The sequence below is a fragment of the Peromyscus maniculatus genome, chromosome 9 (genome assembly GCF_049852395.1).
Source record: "Peromyscus maniculatus bairdii isolate BWxNUB_F1_BW_parent chromosome 9, HU_Pman_BW_mat_3.1, whole genome shotgun sequence".
Lineage (NCBI taxonomy): Eukaryota > Metazoa > Chordata > Mammalia > Rodentia > Cricetidae > Peromyscus > Peromyscus maniculatus.
In genome coordinates, this window is record NC_134860.1 from 59885378 (window position 1) to 59904545 (window position 19168).

At 44.6% G+C, this 19168-nt stretch overlaps 1 pseudogene; it reads left to right on the forward strand.

The window, feature by feature from the left end:
• The first annotated feature begins 1103 nt into the window (after nt 1–1103).
• On the forward strand, nt 1104–18132 carry LOC102903122 (transmembrane protein 161A-like; annotated as a pseudogene).
• The last annotated feature ends 1036 nt before the right edge of the window (nt 18133–19168 follow it).

Consider the following 19168-nt stretch of genomic DNA (forward strand, 5'->3'; position numbering starts at 1 on the left):
TTGCATGGCTTCTTCCCAAGGCTTTCCTCTGTCTCCTACAAAACCTTCTGTAGCTTAGCAGCTGACTGCCCCACTGGTATCTCTCTCCAGACAGCCTCTGAGTCTTCTTGAGTTATATAGAGTAGAGCAGGAGAACTGAGGCATTTCTCTTCAAGTAAGAAGACGTGAGTTGCATTCACGTGTGTGACCAAGAGATCAGTGCACTAGGATTTCAAAGAAGTTTATTTTGTGGGATACTTTCTCTTGTGCTGGGTGTCACCTCTTTCCCTTCATCTCCTCAGAGTACTAGGAATGAAGATGTGAAACTCATTTTTGGAGGGATTTTGGTCCATGTGAAGAAATCATAGTAGAGTTTGTCCAACTCCAGGGACTGAGGGAGTAATCCACACGGGTGGTCCTCACTTCAGAAAAGTGGTCTCCTACACTCCCTTCAGATTGGTAATTTGCTGGGAACGTCATTAAATGCCCAAAAGGCACACTAACATTTGGGCACAGATTTGGATACAGTTTGATAACAGCAAAGAAAAAGCCGTCCGGGGAGAGGGCCTGGGGATCTAGCCCCAGCCATTACACTACCAGCTACTCTTGTCCCGTGGATCCAGGAATGGCATTATCCTCTCCTGACCAAATTGTTTGACAGCAGGCAGGATGTTATTAACCAAACGAGTTTACTGAGACATTGGTGTCTAGAGTTTTATTAGGGCTGGATGATGTACTATGTGTGGCTGATTTTTTTGAGCACTTCCCTGAGGTTTGGGCCAAGACCTTTCATCTCCAGTTTCTCTGCAGTGGGAACTGGTGTAGCATTGTAACCATGCTACTGGACTCTGGAGGCCAGCCCCCCTGGGCAGACGTTGGTGAGTGAGACCACCATTAGCACTGACTGGCACATCTGTGGCTGCAGCGTCCAGGTTTTCTGAGCAGCAGCAGCAGCGGGTTTCCACTGTGTCAGCTTCACCCACGTTCTCTCTCTTAAGTCCAACGGCTTCCCCCTGGGCTTGCGACCGCAGCAATCTCAAGATTTTTATTCCAGCCCAATCTTAATTCTAAATATTGGTTAACATTCATATCGCACTTCACACGATCAAACACAGGCTACAGAGATGCCGAAAGAGGACAAAGGGGTCATGGGATTTAAGAATGCACTGCAAAGAGTCAATACAAAGGCAGAGTCAGAGCACGCAGTCCGACCCCGAGGTAAAGAACGGTGGTGACGTGGAGGCAAGGGGTCCAGAAGGGGTCTTCAGAGTAGGCAGCACCTGAGACAGAGAGAGTCACACTATGAGCTGAGCCCCTGAGAGTCACTTACTTGGTGATCTCCAGGGCAGAGGCCGTGACACATACCACATCATGGCCCTGTGACCAAGTGTGCCTGTGCTGTCCTACCGTCTAGGTGTCTCTCCTTTTATGTGTCCTGGGTGAGGGACTGTATCATTTGTTGTTCTAGAATGTCTGTCAGCTCTCAGGTGATGTTTTATTTATTTTTTATTAAGCATAAAGAGGTCAGAGGTCACTTATCCTGCTGAGCAGATGCTGGCTGTTCACATGAAGAGTCAAAATGTGGAATCATTCTCCCTCAGCATTTGTTTCCAAAATGGAGTGACTCAAGGCAAGGGGCTCTATAAATCTAGACCAACAAGTCCCTCTCAGGTGGACATGTCGGGATCTGAGACATTACTAACTCACAGCAGAGGCCAAAGGTCAGGCTGCTCTTATGGCTAAAGTTAACTGTTTTCTATGCAATGAAATAATTAAATATTTTAAGAATCATATAGGCCAATTTTGACAGGATCCTCCATTTCATATTCTATCACGTTTTCAGAAGTTCTCTGTTCATCTTAACCCCTTTAATCTCATTTGTCAATGTATAGTATTTCTTATCTAGTCAACTCTTGGAAATGTGGAATTCCCCCATTTTCCTATGAGGGAGACCCACCTCTTTTGGATTTGCCCTAGTAACACCAGTCTGAGCATATGAAGCCTGACTCCACCCCCACTTTTTTTTTTTAACCTAAAAGGTCTTTACATGCAGAAAAAGATGCTTTCTTCAAAACAAAACAACATACTCTAAATATCCACTCCTGTAAGGAGACAAATACTGAACAAAACTGTCAATCAGAGGTCTCTGCACCCAGGAAACCTATCTTCATAATATGAAAGTTAAAGACAATCCCGAGCACAAAAGCTGGGCAGCTTTACTTCCCTATGCTCCTCACTAAAGAAACTTCCTAAGAATGCACTTCAGGATTATGGGAAATGTTGAAGGAACATATGAGACATAAGAAGAAAGGTGTACAACAGGCAAGCAAGCAGTTGGCAAAGTCTAATCCCATGGACAACACGATTCTTCAAATCTAAGTGTGACTGGTTTTGTGGCAAGTGGAGTTTTCTTGACCTAAACGTGTAGCTCTGCGAGAGCGGCACAGGGAGATCTCAGTCAGTCATGCTGGTGACCTTTTCTCTTATGACCTCACAGTGCCCCTTTCCCTCTTGATACATTTCTAGAGTTCACCCCTCTCCTCTTGGTCATCAAATCAAACATCTCTTGTCTTGCAGCATCAGGAGAGTCACAGCTACTTACAGATTATTACATGACAAGCACTGAGCAAAAACAGGTAGGTGAAAGATGGCCTTTGAACAAATTGCTTTCCAACTTGAGCGCTCTTATTTAAAAAAAAAAAATTATAGTTCTACATTGCTTACAACGGTGGCTGCTTGATCTTTTAAATCCAAGAGAGCTAGCGTGGACAGCAAAATAAACCATAGAGTGTGGTTTAGTAAATGAAGAACCAGGATTCTGTCTGGACTCCAGTGTTTGGCAGCTCAGCAGGCCCTTGGAGCCTTTTCCTTCCAGGTAGAGACATGGAAACTCAGGGAAGCACCACAAACCACATGTTCAAATGACATGCTGTGCAGGAGCCCCGCCCACAGGGCTGGCAAGCTTTTCCAGCTGCAGAGCCAGCGCGTGCTTCGGAAACCTCTGCTTCTCGTGACTTTCCCGAAGCTCTCTTGCCTTCCTAGGTCTGTTCTGATTGGTGACAGCAACCACCCCGGGGCTGCTAGCATTTCAGCTGGTTCACATTCCTTCTCCAGAAAGTGTTGTGATCAGGTAACCGCCATGTCTGGAAAAAAGCATCTAGGGAGACGTCAAGCCAGGACACATTCATTTCAGGTTGATTTTTTTCCCCCCTTTTCTTTTTTAAACAAATGGCTGGGCTTGCAAGTATTTGAATTGGTCCCCAAAGGTTTTATTCTGTGATTTTTCTTTCCTAACAGGTTAGCAATGGGCAAGAAGAGAGCTAAGGCTGTAAGAGCTATAGGAGTGTTGACAGCTTGGGAGGGGTGAGCCTGTTGCTAGAGACAGATGATCTCGTGTGTGAGAAGAGGGGATAATGGTGCGTCTTTGTTTGAAAGCATTTCTGAAGGCTCTGCTTGGAGATTTTCTTTTGCTAGTAGTAGACACACCTCAAAATGCCTCAGAAAGTTAAAGGTCTCACACTTGCAAATCCTGTTTCTTCTGAAGGATGGTGAACAGTCACTCCAGTGAGCATGTATTTTTCTTCTTTTCGAGGGGCTGCAGTTTGTCCTGGGTCAAGAATGGCAGGGTTTGTGGCCCAGCCTCTATCTTTTCCAGAATGTTCACATGGCGAGGCACTCTGGTTAAGACAGATGCTGTCACTTGCCAGCAGGGTTGTGTCTGCAATGGTGCAAAAACCTAGACCCTCACTTGCCTGTCAGCACCTGCCTGGTGGCTTTTCCAGGATGTCTGCCCCATCTCCCTCTCTTGAGTGACAATATTGGAAGGTTTGATGGAGGCATTTTTGCTAGTCAGGGACTTTGCTTTGGCTTCTCTTTCAAAACTGGGGCTGTGGAGACATTTCTCCTTGTTGGTTTTAAGATACATGTAGATGGGGAACAGAGAAGCTATCCTCTGAATGAAGCAGGGTGCAGGAAGTCACACAATTTCACATTTGAGCCTGACTGAATGAGACAGTGAGGAACACTAGGTAATTAAGTGGAAAGAAGAGGAAAAAAAGCAATACCCAGCGATAAAACCCAAACACAAGGCCACTTCCTGACTCCTGGAATGGGAAAGCATCTTCAAAACGGTGTGTGACTCCCCGCCTCATAGATGATCCTAGGGATAACAGCCTGGCCGATGCTCTGGGGAGCTGAGCTGGACCTGGAGCCCATCTCTAGAAGATCTAGGGTTTGGCAGTGGGGTCTCATCCCCCATGCAGCAACCTTGGGGACAATTACTCTTGCATAGTCTGGATGCTTTTCTGCTCACAGGCAAAGCCCCCCATGCTCCTGAGGGCATGGCTCCAACTCAGCTCTTCGTTCTATGAGAGTTTACTTTCATTATTTTATATTCCTGATACTTTGGAGATAGGTTCTTGCTCTGTAACCTAGGCTGGCCTGAATCCTCCTGCCTCTCCCTTCCACATAAATCCTAAATTTCCCACCTTAATGTTTTTTTCTTGCACCTGAAACTCACTAAGACCCTCTGACTTTCCTTAGCCCATTGAGTGCAGAGATGCCAATGTGTTACCATGTGAAACAACGTTCAGTTCTCTTTTTCATTTTGTTTGCTTAATAACATTTAATGATGACTTTTTTTTCACACTGCCCCAGGTTTAATTTAAAACATCCATGCAGGAAATAGAGAAAAACTAAATAATAGCACAGGAAACACATCCATGCAAGCCTAGGAAAGAGCCAGTGTCACAGGGGCAGGAGGGGAGGATGGAGCATAGCTGACTGGGGTTAGAGGAGACTGAAGGTCGTTCATTGCAAGCCACTTTCCAGCTGCGATTAGGGGCTGGTTCTAAAACGGAACAAAACACAGACATCAAAGGTGTCCTTCAGACAACTGGAAAAATGTGAATATGGTTGGGATAATTATCCACCTTCTCAAGCAGGACCAGAACATGACTGTTATTCATCTCTAAGCCCAGTGTGAGATAGTTGACTCAGGAAGATGCCAACAGATTCTGGATATAAAGGGGCAACACCTAGGCATCACTGTCCTTCAGCTTTCCTTTAAGTTCAAAGTTTTTTCATGATAGATGTCAGAAACCAAGCATAAAAAATAAAATAAATAAATAAAAAGGAATAAAAACAAACCCAAATACAGATGACAAAACCAGCAGCAAATTGACTGTTATGTTTTAAGCTTTTCTTCAAACCATGGTGCTTATTTATATTAGTATGTGTTTTACATGTGTGTATGTTTTTTTCAATCTTTATTTTATGTGTATGGGCGCTTTGCCTGCATGTATATATGTATACTACATATGTGTAGTACCTGAAGAAGCCAGAAGAGGACGTTAGAACTTCTGGGATTGGAGTTACAAATGGTTGTGAGCCACCATATGGGTCCTGGAACCGAACACAAGTTCTCTGGAAGAGCAGCCAGTGCTCCTAACCACTTAACTAGATGGAGCTGTCTCTCATTCCTTGCATGATTTTTGTTGTTATTTTTATGCTGGAGATTAAAATCAGGGCTTTCTCAGGCCTCCAGGCAAGGGCTCTAACTACTGAACTGTATGCAACCACCCAACCCTGCTAAATTAAAAAAAAATTTTTTTTTTGAGACAGGGTTTCCCTGACTTACCCAGGCTGTCCTTGACTCTGGTCCTTCTGAGTTAGCCTCCCATTTAGCAAGGATGATAGGTTGGTGTCATGAGATCTGGCAATATTTTCTATGCTTTCAATGTAATAGTTTTAGTTATTATAATCACATTCTATATTTTCTCAGGGTTTATTTAAAAAAATTAGGTACATGGCTTCCAACATCCATCTGATAGTCAATACCTGACTTCTGTTTCTTTTGGTCAACCACCATCCAGAGCAGACTTTAATACTTCATACACTGTAAATGCTGTGGCTGTTCCTCTCTTGGCCAGCCACCATCCAGAGCAGACTTTAATACTTCATAAGGTGTAAATGCTATGGAAATAATTGCCAGACTGTTTAAAGAATAAGAAGAAAAATCCTACATGGTCAGTATATATACATGAAGTCTGACTAAAGAAGTTTTTATATGGAAAAAGTTTAGTGAGGCAATATTAAATACATAAATGTGAACATAAATGTAATCCCACACACACATGATATCATGACATGATAGTTTCTATGTGTGTGTGTATAGTTTTGTAGGAAGACAGGTTTTGTGGGCCAGTACTATACATATATATTTTAATCAGATATCTCTTTTTGTGTGTGTGGACTGAACTATGTCCCCACCCCCTCAGAATGTAACTATATTTAGAGATAAGGCCTTTGTGGGAGGGATAAAGGTACATTGGCTCATATGGTAGGCCCTAATCGAATATGACTGTCATGCTTACAAAAGTATGAGACTAAGACACAAATTCAGAGGAAAGGTCATGTGAGGACAAGGGGAAGATGGCCATGTGCAATCCAGAGAGGGAGGACTTGGGAGACATTAACTCTGCTGACACCTTGGTCTCAGAATTCCAGACTGCCCAACTGTGAGAAAGGACGTTTTTGTGGTTGAAGCCACCTTGTCTGTGGTGATTTGTTATGGTAACAGCAATAAACCAAAGGACCACTAGAATCCTGCTTACTGACTGTGGAAGGCCATTAGTTCTCCTTGTCTTCCTCATCATATCCTGCACTCTCACCCACCATTATCCTGACTTCCGACTTCTCGATCAGAACTGGAAGAGATAGAGTTGGATATCAGGTATCAGGAACTAACTGGCCTTACAGGATCAGGCCAGTGACTGGACTGTTTGAATTTGGAGTAAAGCGAGATGGAGTAAAGCTGATGGACTGTGGTGGTTCATGTGATGCATTTCCCACTCACGGGCTCAACTCAGATGTTTTCACACCCTGTTCCAGCCCAAAGATATGTCCTTGTCTGGACTGCTGGGTGGTGACAATCCTTGTACCAGCACAGCTTAGATCTTATTTACTACCAAGGGCACAAGCCAACATCATAAGCCCACTCCTATATTCTCTTCTTTGGAAACTGCACACACATTGGATAATGTCAAATTCATCTGAAAACCAGAGTTGTCACGATCATATGTTTTATGGTGGTTGTTTATCTTGCAGTGCCGGGAATAGATGGTTACCTATACTTTTGAAAAGCCCATTCTTCTTAAATTATGAAAGTGCATCATTAATTGATCATATATTAGACATTTCCTTCCTCCTATGAGCCCTCCTCCAAGGTTCCAGCTCTGGGGCTTGTGTGATACTCCCTTGTACACACACCACACCATTCTCCCAGTTTCTCCTAAAAGGATTTAAGGAAGGGGGACCCCCCCCCCGTCCCACAGTATCTGAAGTGGTTACACAGCAGGCCTGTGTATACATATTAAAATTCTCCTAGCTGTATCAGCAGCTGTTGCAACCGAAAAACTCAGCAAACAGGATCACTTTCTGTGTGGTTTATTGGGCTCCATCTTGGTCCAGCAGCAGTGGAATCTTAGTTACTGCCTTAGCCTGATGCTAGGCCAATCTCCACATGTCACGGGCTGGTAATGTGATCTATAGCCTCCTTGAAGTGAGTTTGCACTGAACACAGAAATTGTGGGTTTTTTCTTTTTTTTTTCCCCTCCTCTTTCCTCTTGCCAAGCATTAAATGGACTTTCATGTGTGTCTTTCTTCCCGCTTACAAAATCATGGCTTGATATCAACAAAAATATTACACACCTTCTTCTGAGGGTTTCCTGTCCTTTCCTTGGACTCACTGCCATGTATCTTATGCAGTAAGCTCTCTAGTCTCCTGGGCAGCTGCCTACCCACTGTTCTCCTGAGAACTTCAGCCGGAGAGAGACAGGCTTTAAATTTGCTGGGCCTAAGAAAGCACAGGGAGACTGGTGACAGAAAGGTCTTCCTGCGACCTTTCCTTCAGCCCCGGGGATCTGCGGCTTCTGCCTTCCTTACCATTGCTACAAAGTTTGGATATTTCCAATCTCCAGTGGCAGGGTACAAGTTCACGAAGCAGTGACTGACTGAACGAGAGCTGGAGCCCACCTGCTCTTCCTCAGTGACCGGGACAGATGAGGGCCAGGGGTGTGCCTACTGAGTGACACTACAGCAGGAGACTGACTCTTCATGTGAGTTGTAGCTGCTGAAGCCTAGACAGTGGTAGGCAGGTTTTTCAATCATGGCCTGCTTTCCAATTGTCTGCATGATGCTAGATTTGCTGGCACCCAGGCCAGAGGTTCATAGGGTCTGAGGCAGCAACACACAGATGCTGCCTTTTTTGTACCAATGCCTCAGACCAGTGGGAGTACCCAAGGTCATCCAGCCTCAGTCATGTGCTGTTGGGGGACTGAAAATGTATTTGTAAAGATAGTTTGTCAAGTAGTTAGGGATGTACATACTGGTAACGCCAGGATTGGTACCATGAAGGAAAGATCAAATATCTGTCTTCAGGGTCATTGAAGTTCTTTTGACTTTGTTTTGTGAGAACTCTCCTCATTCTCCTGCCTCAGATTCACAAGTTCTCAGATTACCCCTGTGTACCACACACACTCAGACTCTTTAGCACTTGAAAGGAAAACCCAGTGCTTTCTTCTCAGACCCATCAAAGCTTATTTGATGGGAGCCCTGGGATGCCTGAAATCATTGTGGTTTAGATTATGACTTTTTATGACTGGTAATATTTGTCACAAGTGTACTGAATCTTAGGTTTGGGGGCATAGGTCCATTTGCGAGACCATATGCATAAAACTCCAACCACGGTGACATAATTCTTATTTTTTTTTTTCAGAAAAACTCAGAGATCTTGACTTTGATGTCCCTAGGGTAAGTCCTCCAAAGAATTAATAGGATTTCTAGATAAAATAGTTAAAAGATTAAACAGCCTTTGAAAGGAAGAATCTCTGATGTGTGTGTAGAAGGCGACCAAATACTACTGAACTATTTCCATCTCTGGTAAAAATCAGTCAATCCACAAATATTTATAGAATGCCTTCCATGAATTCTGGATGCAAAATTTTGTGTGAGAGCAATTTCATCTGCAGAAGGAGCTCACATAGGGTGGCAAGGCCAGAGCCATGTGTGAGGACAGCTGTATGTGCTGAACACAGAGCTTCTGTCATGATTTATACTCAGTGGTGTGGGGTCTAGTTTATGAAATGTCGTGGTTTATTTGGATGGCCAGAAACTTCTGGAATGTTTTTTTTGTTTGTTTGTTTGTTTTGTTTTCTTTGTATTGGGAATTGAACCTGGGGCCTCACGGATGCTAGGCCAAGTACTTTGTCCCTGAGCTACATGTCCAGTCCTGGATGTCCTCATTCATTGTCTCTCCTATTTTGTCCATGTGTCTAAATGGGAACTTTGTGGGACACACTAAGGGATTAGTTGTTTCCACTTCTTTGTAAAATTGTAATTGGTTGTCTAAAGGAGATTTTGAAGATTTTAAATATTTATATACCATGTACATCAAGGTGAAACTTTGCTGTGACTGTAAGTCTGGGTATTAATATTAGCTACATTTCATTGGGTGATCATGGTGACTCAGGCTCTGTGCCAAGTCACTAAAATGTACTGGCTTATTTATGGCTTATTCACCTCTAGTAAGCCTACTGTACCAATGAGTAAATGGAGGAAAACTTAACTCAGCTTGCCTAAGGCCACTATGAACAACTCCTTCTTCCAGAAGCTCAGCTCGGTCCCCAGGGCCCGAGTCCTCCAGCTCTCATTCTGTATCATGAGTTTCACAAACTGAAATGTGGAACTCACTGAGGCATCATAGGATGACATTTAAGGGATATTTAACTGATCTATACATTCAACCACTCCTAGTTTGTATTGTAGTTTCTTCAACATTGTTTCCTTAAGATAAATGCAGGAGTAGTCACCAGACAGCCAAGGTCTCCAAACCAGCTAAGTTGGCCAGGGACAACTTCTCTAGCCCTGGAATCTAACCAAGAGGGAAGCCGGCATTATCACTCCCTTCCCGGCTTCAAGGACCTTAAGAACATTCTGGATGCCCCAGAATGTATCTCAAGCGTGTATGGTCTGAGAGGGTCAGGTCAGGCTGGGGAGGGAAGGTCAGAGGATTGATAGCTCAAAGACGGAGAGACCTCTGTGGTGTTCCATGACTTCAGAATCTCAGGGTTCTTGCCTCCACAGTGGAGTTGGCATCGACACATGCTCAGTTGGTGTTGTAAGCACTGCACTGGGCAGACATGTGGACGGGGTGTATGAGCTGTTGTTTTAACAGAGGTTCTTCAATTGTTCTTTTCTGGATGGTGCCTGGTTCTATGCCATCCTTTACTTCTAAGGAACTGCTATAGTTCTTTCCTCTAGTGTTTGGTCTTTTAGGATCTTGGAAGTAAATAGATGGTTCACTTATGCTGTAAAGAATTTAATAAATAACCTTTACAAAGCATGCTGAGAATTTAGGAAAGGCGACTGGGGACGGTGTGGTACATGACCTGGGAGCCCTTAGCAGTGCTAAGCCAGAGGACAGGAGGGAGTTGAGGGGATGTTGGACAGAGCCTAGGGAAAGTTTTGGGAGAGGCCTTTGGTGGAGGAATTCAACAAACTCCCATAAATGTATCCTGGAGAGGTCTTGGGGAAGCTCCCAGTCTTCTGCAGGACACCCCATTGGTTGATTCCAAAGGGAAGCCTAATGAAGCTGTGCACTTGGAGAGGAATGCTCAGCTCTAGGGCAGAGGGACAAATAGCCGCTACCCAGCACAGTCGCACGGCTCTGTCCTATGTTAAGCAGAGCCCCTTTTGGCTTTCTCGAACTTGGTCCAGTGCAAACTGAAGTTGTCTTTGGAGACTCCACCCTTCTGCATTTTCACCTCACTCTTCACCTCAAGTTCTCTGACATCCTCTGGCCTCTCTGAATCTTCTTGTGAAAACTATTAATACAAAAAATTAGTGCTAGAGCTGGATCATGTGTTGTTTCTACTCTCAGTCTTCAAGAAGCCTGTCTACTGATTTCAGTAGTGGCTTCACTAACTCTCGTCCCTACCAAGGCTGCAGAAGGGCCCCTTCCCCTGCCTTCTTACCAGGACTTATTATGTCTTGAATTCTTGGTGGTAGCTACTGTGGCTTGGGTGTGACAGGATCTGTGTAGCTCTGATCTCTGTTGTTTGCTGGCTGAAGATGCTGAGGTCCCCCCCCCCCATACATTCATTGGCCATTTGTGCTTTTGACAAGTGTCTGCTCAGTGTTAGAGTACGATTCCACCATGAAGATGAATAGACTCCTATCATTTTGGGAAAGGGAGGTGATGGCGATGGTGGGAGTCACAGCCAGGAGGATTCTGCATTTCATGTGGCTTCCAGGCAGGTGGTCTTAGCCTGGGTAAACCACTGTGTTTCTGACAGCAGTTATAAACACTGAGGATTTGAGATAAATTGTAAAATACACGTCAAGATGAACATACGGATTTTCTTAGGCGGGTAACATATTAGCTTTTCTTTCCTGGAGGGAGAGGGAGGGGGAGAAAAGCATGCTGGGCTGAGGAGATACATCAGTGGGCAAAATGCTTAAGTCTAAACAGGTCAAGTCTGGTTCAAACCAGTCAAGCTTAGTTTGAACTGATCAAGTCTAGTCCTGTCCAGCAAAACCACACACACACACACACACACACACACACACACACACACACACACACACACACCAAACCAAAAAACAAAACCAAAAAACAAAACCAAAAAACAAAACCAAAAAACAAAATAAAACAAAAACAAAAAAACCAGTCAAGTCCATTCAAGTCTGGTCAAAACCAGTCAAAACCAGTCTAGCATAGTCTGGCCTGCTCCAAACCAGTCAAGTCTGGGACAAACTCTTCAGTTCTGGTCTGGACCAGTCAGGACAAGTGTAGTTCCTTTTCTCCCTCCCCGCTTCTGTTGTAACTTTTCTTCTCAACATGTCTCCCTCATACTTCCATGCCTTTTATTGTGTGTGTGGTCACTCTACTGAGTTCAATTAGAGGTTTTCTGTCTAAGCGGGAGTGGGGAGGTTATTTGTGGGAGCAAGGACAGGTTATCTGCAGTTGTACCACCAAATAAAATGACACCCACCTCCAACAATCATTAACTCCCAATACTTTTTCATAAAAGGATGGCCTCATGCCCTCCTCCCCCCAGCATCCATGATAGAATGTTGAGGGGCCCAATCCTAGGAAGATCTTGTGCAGATAAGCACATGGTCAGTGAGTTCCCGAGTACAGCAGCTACACCATGGCAGCTTTTTTTGCTGCATGCCTAACCATCCTCAGCTCTTATATTCTTTCTCACCCGCTTCTGAGATGTTCTCTGGGCCTTGGAAATTTCTCTTTTATGAAGTATGCATTGGGTGTGATATTTATAAATGCTTGCCTCATACAATGCCACAAAAATCTTGTTAGATTTCCTTCTAGAAAGTTTTATTATTAGATTTTTGCACCTAGGTCTATTGTCCACTTAGGCTTCTATCTGTTACTAGACTTTAAACCAAGGTTTTTTTTTTTTTATTCTTTCTTTTATCTCTTTCACCTATGGATATCCAGTAGTTCTACCACCAATTGCTAAATGACTATATTTTTAGTGAATTGCTTTTAAACTTTTGCCAAAAATCTCCTACCATGCACATATGGATTTCTTTTCCCTTCATATCTCTGAATATATTTACTAAAATGACTATATTTTTAGTGAATTGCTTTTAAAATTTTGCCAAAAATCTCCTGACCATACAGACATGGATTTCTTTTCCCTTCATATCTCTGAATATATTTGCCCCTCTTCATACCACCATTACTTTCTAATTAGTCAGAATTGGATAGCATGATCTTTCTCGTTTTTTTTTTTTTGGTTTTTCGAGACAGGATTTCTCTGTGTAGCTTTGCGCCTTTTCCTGGAACTCACTTGGTAGTCCAGGCTGGCCTCGAACTCACAGAGATCTGCCTGGCTCTGCCTCCTGAGTGCTGGGATTAAAGGCGTGCGCTACCACTGCCCGGCTTCGTTTTGTTTTTTTTTTAGAAGTTGTTTTGGGTACTTTAAAACTTTTTAATTTTTTTCTGTATAAATCAGATTTTCAATTGCTACAAAAATAAAACAAAACAAAAAGTGGCTGTGATATAAATTAGAATTTATATATATGTATATTCATAAGGAATTAATATAAGAATAATATAAATTCTTTCCAATCCAATCATTCAGGTGCTCCAGACCTTTGATGGCTCTTAGCAGCCTTTAGTGATATATAGCATACAGAAGTTTCTATTTTAATAATGTCTTTCATATTCATATAATTTCCAAATCTAGATTTACCTAAGAGAATTACATCTTTCTCCCTGTGTTGCTATGCTTCCATTTATTTATCTTTAAAGAGTGAATAAAAACAATTATTTCATAGAGCTGGGCACAAAACTGCGGGTGAAATGCTTAATATTGCACATAACTACTAATCCCAGGGTGAATCCTCTGTTGTTTTAATTGTTGGTGGTAGTTTGTTCTACTAAAAGAATGAAGAGGAAAATAAAGGACATATAAGAAAAAGGAATTAAAGTATGAGTTAAAAGAAAAAAGCTTAAGAACTAAGTCAGAATCCAAAGAAAGGACCGGTGGTCCTGGCAGCAGAAACTGCTCAGAAATTAACTCCAAGGCTAGATAACTTTGCTGTGACATGTATTGTGGCACTGACATGCATATACCTCTGTTGTGTGCTCATACAGAGGACACCAGGCATCCACCCAACAAACACAAGATCAGATACCAGTATCTAGAATTACTTTATAACTTTAAAAAATTTATGAGACAAAAAAGGGGAAATGTGGTGATATTTAATTTGTGTGTTAATAAATAAAGCTTACTTGGAGATGGGGGTTGGGGGGGAAGGCCAGCCATTTTAAATAAACAAAAGTCAGGCAGCACATGCCCTTAATCCCTTAGGAGGATTAAGGAACAGAACCAAGCTTGGTAACACACACCTTTAATCCCAGTATCAACCATAGAGACCTGGAGGTCTGTACAGACAGACAGACAGAAAGTAACAGCTGTGTAGGAAGAGGAAGTGAGGTAGTTGGGCTAAGAGAGCCAATGAGAGGGCAGAACAGCAAGGCAATAAAGGCTTGGGTAGATAGGAAGTAACTCGCATTTGGAAGCTACAGAGTTGGTGAGGTAAGTTTGGCTGGCAGCTTTCCCTATTTCCCTAATCTAAGGCTTTCACCCCTATATTTGGCTCCATGTTTTTTATTTAATAAGACCATTTTAGAAATTCTTTTACACTATCAGACCTCCACAGATTAAAGCTGGATTTCAACAACAATAACAACAACAACAACAACAACAACAACAGAAACAACAGAAAACCTACAAAATCATGGCAACTGAACAACTCACTACCGAATGAAAAATGGGTCAAGACAGAAACTAGAAAACTAAAGACTTCCTAGAATTGAATGAAGATGAAAACATGTCATACCCAAAATAATGGGGCATAATGAAAGCAGTTCTAAAAGACTAGTTCATAGCACCAAGTGCCTACATAAAAACAAACAAAACAAAAACAACTTAACAGCACACCTGAAAGTTCTAGAACAAAAAAAAGTCACACCCAGAAGAAGCAGATGGGAAGAAATAATCAAACTCGGTGCTAAAATCAATAAAATGAAAATCAACAAACAAAAAATATAAAGAATCAGTGAGACAGCTGGGCGGTGGTGGCACAAGCCTTTAATCCCAGCACTCTGGAGGCAGAGCCAGGCGGATCTCTGAGTTCAAGGCCAGCCTGGGCTGCAGAGTGAGCTCCAGGAAAGGCTCAAAGCTACACAGAGAAACCCTGTCTCGAAAACAAAACAAAACAAAACAAAACAAACAAACAAACAAAAAGAAGAATCAGTGAAACAAAGAGTTGATTCTTTGAGAAACTCAATAAGGTTGACAAACCCATATGAAAATTAACTAAAAGGTGGAGAGAGAAGATTCAAGTGAATAAAATTGAAGACAAAAAGAGGGACATAATAACAGACATGGAGAAAATCCAGAGAATCATAAGGATGTGCTTTAAAAACCTGTACTCCATTAAATTGGAAAATCTAAAAGAAATGGATAATTTTCTCAATATAGACCACCCACTAAAGTTACATCAAGACCAGATAAGTAGTTTAAACACACCTATAATCCCATAGTGAAATAGAAGCAGTAATAAAGTCTCATAACTAAAAAATGCCCAGAGACAGGTGGATTTAGCCCAGAATTCTACAAGACTTTCAAAGAACAGTTAACTCCAATACTCCTCAAATTATTCCACACAACAGAAATAGAAGGAACATCGTCCAATTCTTTTTGTGAGGCCTCAGTTACCCTGATACCCAAACCACATAAAGATCCAACAACGAAAGAGAGTTACTGACCAATTTCCCTTATGAACATGCAAAAATTCTCAACAAAATACTTGCAAATAGAATCCAAGAACACAGAAAAAGATCATTCTCAAAACCAGATTCGTGTTCTTTGCCTCACATCCCAGGGACAGCCTTTCCTGACTTTTCTTCACCCTCAGTCTGTTCTGATACAAACACCTGTCAGAGGAGGAATCGTGGCTCTGGCAGGGAAACCGAGGCCCAGAGGCAAGAAGGAGTGGTGATCGGTTCCTACTTTGACCCCACAGGGCCCAGGCAGGGCTCTGCCCTCCTGTCCACAGGTTCCAGGCTGGGAGACATGGCCTGCCGGCCCATGCTGTGTTGTTGGCTGTAGTTAGCATCTTGTATTTCTGGTTATTTGCTCTGAGCTGGCCCTGCGCCTAGGCTTCCCCCACACCTAATGTTGCTTCTTTCCCAAGTCAGTACCATCTGGGCTCTCTGTGAAGCCCAGAGGAGATTGCTCTAACTCACCTTTCCTGTCCCCATGTGCCAGGCTGGGTAGATGGCCTTCATGATGAGAAGCCATTGTCTAAGGTGCCTTGAGATGCCCCTTTCCAGCTGGAGACCTGTCCCCTCACTTCTGTGGATGCCCTCCCCAGCTGCTGTGGTCATCCCGCCCAGGGAGGCTGTGAGTCAGGTGAGCCTGGAGTCTGCAGCTGAGCTCCTGTCCTTTTGGTCCTGCAATTCTTTGTGGACTATGAATGGCTTGTAGACTTTGCCTTGCACTCAGTGAACTTTTCCATGTGCTCCGTTGATGTGTACCTCTTCGCAGAGGCCTTTTATGTTGGGCCCAGCCCAGGAGACCAACATAGCTTAGTGTTATGGTGCCTGCTCACTCTGGCCTTCTCTCTGTATACTTCTGTGTTAGTTAGGGTTTCTGTTGCTGTGAAGAGGCACCATGACCATGGCAACTCTTTTTTCTTTAATTAAGAATTTTTTTTTATTCATTTACATACCAATCACAGATTCCCTCTCTTCCCTTCTCCTACCCTTCCAGTCTTCCCCCCCACCCCCCATTCCCTCCTACAAGAAGGTAAGGCCTCCCATGGGGAGTCAGCAGAGCCTGGTCCATTTGGTAGAGGCAGTCAAAACCTCTTCCATTCCCCCACCCTCTCCCCCTTCCCCAACCACCTCCACTTCCACCCCTACCTCAAGCCTGTGCAAGGTGTCCCACTATAGGTAGTGGGCTCCAAAAAGCCGGCTCATGCACCAGGGATGGATCCTGATCTTGCTGCCAGGGGGCCCCTTGAGCAAATCAAGCTACACAACTGTCTCGCATATGCAGAGGGCCTAGTCCAGTCCTGTGGAGGCTCCACAAGTGTGGGTCTAAATTTTCTAAGTTCTCACTAGTTTGGTTTGGTTGTATCTGTAGGTTTCCCCACCATGATCTTGATGCCCCTTGCTCATAGAAGCAAATGGAAACATTTAATTGGGTGGCTTACAGTTTCAGAGGTTTAGTTCATTATCATCATGGTGGGACATGGTGGCATGCTGGCAGACATGGTGCTGGAGAGAAACTGAGACTTCTACATCTTGTGCAGACAACAGGAAGTAGTCTGAGACATTGGGTGTGGCTTGAGCACAAAGCCCACCTCCACAGTGATGCACTTCCTCTGACAAGACCACACCCACTCCAACAAAGCCATACCTCCTAATGACCTCCCTTTGGGGACCATTTTTCTTTCAAATCACTACAGCCAGCCAGTCTAACCCCAGAAGCCCTAGCAATCCACACACTTGGTCCTCTCCTTTCTCCAGGCCTGGCCAGCATGACCCAGAACCTAAAGCCTGTTTTGAAGAAGCAGGGTTGGGACTGGGCATGAATCCTGGGGACTGGATCTTAGGGGGATGGTGCAGGTAGAGGGGAGCAACCAGAGGTCCCCAAGCTGAACTATGACCAATTGTGGGTTCCCTGAAAACTTCTCTTCTCCCCACACTCCGTGTGGTCAAGCTGGCCATCCACCTTGGGCTGGCTGTGCTAGGCCCCTTCCTCGGCATCTTCCTTATTTTTCCTGGGCCAAATGAACTAGCTCTGGATGCACTGACCCTGTTTGCAGACAGGCCCAAGGCTGCAGTTAGCCTGGCCTCCTGGGATGGGATGGAGACTGGTGTGGAGGCTTGGGATTAGGAGCCTGGCCCTACCACGGTGATCGTCCTCAGGCTGCTCCTGCACACGAGCTTCCTGTCCTCCATGTGGCTCTGGTCAAAACCTGTCACCTGGGACTTCCTGTACCAGACACCCATGGGGAATGTGACTTTTCTTTCTGTGCCTATGTGAGGGCACCGTGGGGCCTGGGGTATCTGAGACTGGGAATGAGCTGAAAAGATTCTGGCTCACCCACACTTTCTTCCTGCTTGGCTCTTATTGCAGGCCATCCGACGGGGCCTTCAACTCCTTGTACCTCTGTGCTGGTGGAGTTGTGCCTACTGCAGCTGGCGGTGACCCAGCGGCACCTGCAGGCTTACCTGTGTTTGGTCAATGTGTGGAGAAGCTGCGCATAAAGGCCAGCTGTAATGAGGCTCGCGAGATCCAGCAGTGCGTATGCACCCTAGGTGGGATAGTCCCATGGGGCAGGGGGCCTGGTCATGGGGTCCCTGCTCTGGGAAGACCACCGCCTCTGCAGCCTCCACTGCCTCCCCCCACAGGGGTTCCCGTGTCCACTGATACACAAACATGGCGAGCCTATGTACCTGACTACAGCCCATCCTCACTCTGCCCTCAGCTTCTCAAGACTCTGGGTATTGGGCTAGCGGGAAAAGAGGGCGGGGCCACTAGATAGAGGGTGGGGACAAGTGTGATAAGGGTTGGGCTTTAGATAAAAGGTGGGGTTGGGGTCTGAGCAAGGACTGGGCCAGCAGGCAGAAGTTGGGTGTGGCCTGGTAAGGGTGGGGCCAGCAGATAGAAGTGTGGGCAGGGCTTGGGCAGGGGCACAGACTGTTGGCCTGTAGAGTGTGAGGACAAGACCTAATGACAGAGAGGAGTGGAGGCGGGACCAGCAGGTAGTAGTGTGGGCTGGCCTGCAGACTGGGGAAGGATGGAGGACCCCTAAGGTCAGTTGGGTATAACCTGGGCATGGGTAGGAGCCTCTAGACTCCCACTATTCTGTCTCCATCCATAATTCCCTTCTTCCATCTTGCAGGTGGCTACTCTTGGGCTCCACCCTCCCCCCCCCCCACTGGCCCTGCCCCAGTCCTCAGACTTTCATCCCTGTGAACTCTGGCAGAGAACTGGGCCCAGCAGACTGTGGCCCAGGTGGCAGGGGTCCTGGGCAGCCTGCTCACTCCCCTTTACTTCTGTGGTGTGGAGTACTGGCCAACCTCATCTGGTGGACCACCTCCAGTGCTTCTATTTCCACCAGTACCAGGCAGCCTCCGAGCTTAATGACATCACCAGGCGCTAGCATCTGATCCTTACCCACTGGAACTGGGGCTGTCCTGAGTGTACCCCTCAGTACCACTAAAATCAGGAACAAGACAAGGTTCATCCGCTCTCTCCATATCTTTTCAATATAGGACTTGAAGTCTTAGCTAGAGCGATCAGACAAGTGAAGGAGATCAAGGGGTTATCAGCTGGAAAGGAAGAAGTCAATATATCTTTATTTTCAGATGATGTGATTGTATACATAAACGACTCTAAAACATCCACAAGGAAACATTTACAATTGATAAACACTTTTGGGAAAGCAGCAGGGCACAAAATTAACTCATGAAAATCGGTAGCCTCCCTGTATGTGAATGACTAATGGATTGACAAACAAACAAGCGGGAAACAACACTTTTCACAATAGTCTTAAAAAAAAATCTTGGCCTTATTAT